This window comes from Prionailurus bengalensis, chromosome X, assembly GCF_016509475.1.
Source record: "Prionailurus bengalensis isolate Pbe53 chromosome X, Fcat_Pben_1.1_paternal_pri, whole genome shotgun sequence".
NCBI lineage: Eukaryota > Metazoa > Chordata > Mammalia > Carnivora > Felidae > Prionailurus > Prionailurus bengalensis.
This window is the reverse complement of record NC_057361.1, coordinates 112336956-112339288: the sequence shown is the minus strand read 5'-3', so window position 1 is coordinate 112339288 and position 2333 is coordinate 112336956.

The following is a 2333-nucleotide window of genomic DNA, read 5'->3' as shown; positions in this document are numbered from 1 at the left end:
TTTATAATGTCAGCGCCCTGTTGGACCTAAGGAAACAGTAAGCCTGTCATTTGGGCCTTGACCGCGATAGTACCTATTCTGCTATCTGAGCAGAAGAGGGCATATTTAGTTACCCTCGAAGCAAACACGTTCTTTGTAAGATCATTAGGATAGATTTCTAAAATTAACACATAGACCAAAGTCCATATAACACTGTACCTATTTTGACCTGTCAAAATCTCACTCCAGAAAGATTGTTTTCAAATCACATTCTTACTAGTAATGTGAAGAAATGTCTCTTTGCCTCGGTCACTATATTAAATTTTTAATTTTCAAGAAGATGCAGTATCTCAACAATCAAATACTCTTTCCCACAGCAAAACGCTCTCTTTCATCCTGCTTCGCCTCTGTCACCAATAAGATGAGGCTCTTAGAGAATAGTTACTTTCTCCCTCTCTTCTCCTCTCCTCTACCTTACTATAACCAAGACAGTTGGAAACATTCTTCTGTTTTCCAACCCCACTCTCATCCTCTCAAGTGATGGGGCTGGTGGAAACTGTTGACACCAGAGGGTATGGGAATAATTCAGCTAGGAATTTTTATCATTTTTAGGTCTCTATGAGGAACAATATTTAACTTGTACTATGAAAGTCTATCAACCCACTTTCAGGTATTTGATGTTAAATGACATCTTAGGGATGAAGACAATGGTGAAGTTAAATTTAGACCTTTTCAACATCTACAAACACCGAGGTTTTCCCATTTGCTCCGAAGAAAACATACAAGTATATTCAAGTAATGAGTTAGCAGAGTTGCTAGGCACAATGGTGAATGAAAGAGAAAGAACGCCTGCCCGTGAGATATTGAGAGGAGATCAAAGGGTCAGACATCAGACAAAACTTCAGATGTAACCACCCACAAATTTGGAAGCCACATTTCCTTTCACCAAGAAATCTTTTTTTTTTTTTTTTTTTTTGAGAGTGAGAGAGTGTGAGCAAGGGATGGGCAGAGAAAAGACGGGGGACAGAGGATCCAAAGCAGGCTCTGCACTGAGAGCGGCGAGCCCCATGTGGGGCTGGAACCCATGAACTGCGAGATCCTGATCTGGGCGGAAGTCGGACACTTAGCCGACTGAGACACCCAGGCGCCGTTCACGTTCGCCAAGAAACCTTGAGTGGGGGAGTTCGTCTAATGTGATTCTGAACGGGTTGTAAAGACAATGTGAGGTTAAGGTTTAAGGATAGGAACCTTCACGTTGACTTTCAGTTTTATTCTATCTTCATGGAATCACGCAGCCTGTCTTGGAAGCCAGAGTTCGGTGGGTAACACCATGACTAGCACCACCCTTCTCAGGTGTTTACTGTCATTATCATCTCGTCTCAACCCCTGAATAATCGCTCAAATAAGTTTTTTTTTAAATGTCTATTTATTTTTGAGACAGAGAGAGACAGAGCATGACTGGGGGAGGGGCAGAGAGAGAGGGAGACACAGAATCTGAAACAGTCTCCAGGCTCTGAGCTGTCAGCACAGAGCCGGATGTGGGGCTCGAACTCACGGACCGTGAGATCACGACCTGAACCGAAGTCGGACGCCTAACTGACTGAGCCACCCAGGCGCCCCATCGCTCAAATAAGTTTAACGGATATTCTGTGTGTGTCAGTTGTAGCAGGTCATTAGACCACCGAGCACGTTGAGGAGGACACTCTCGGGCAACCCTGGAACCTCAGACCACTATGGGACGTTTAAACCCATTATTTAATGAATTGACATCCACACAATTTGTGCAATCAAGTCCGTAAAGACAAGGAGCAAAGAATTTGCTGTGTGAGTAGCCGTAACATCAAGGCCAGCCCCGTTCTCTCTGCCTACACTAGAACACGCTAATATCTAATACTTGAAAGTAACGAAGACTTACGTGTATTGAGCTCTTAATATGTACAAAGAAATGCCAGAAGTGCCTCATGCACATGAACTTATTCATCATCACTTTAAGATGAAGTCCATAGTTCTGTCCACTCCTTTTAGAATAGCACAGGTAGGGGCGCCTGGGTGGCTCAGGAGGTTAAGCCTCCGACTCTTGATCTCGGCTCAAGTCATGAGCCTGTTTGGGATTCTCTCTCTCCCCCTCTCTGCCCCTCCCTCTCTCATGCTCTTTCTCTCTCTCAAAATAAATAAGCAGAGGCGCCTGGGTGGCGCAGTCGGTTAAGCGTCCGACTTCAGCCAGGTCACGATCTCGCGGTCCGTGAGTTCGAGCCCCGCGTCAGGCTCTGGGCTGATGGCTCGGAGCCTGGAGCCTGTTTCCGATTCTGTGTCTCCCTCTCTCTCTGCCCCTCCCCCGTTCATGCTCTCTCTCT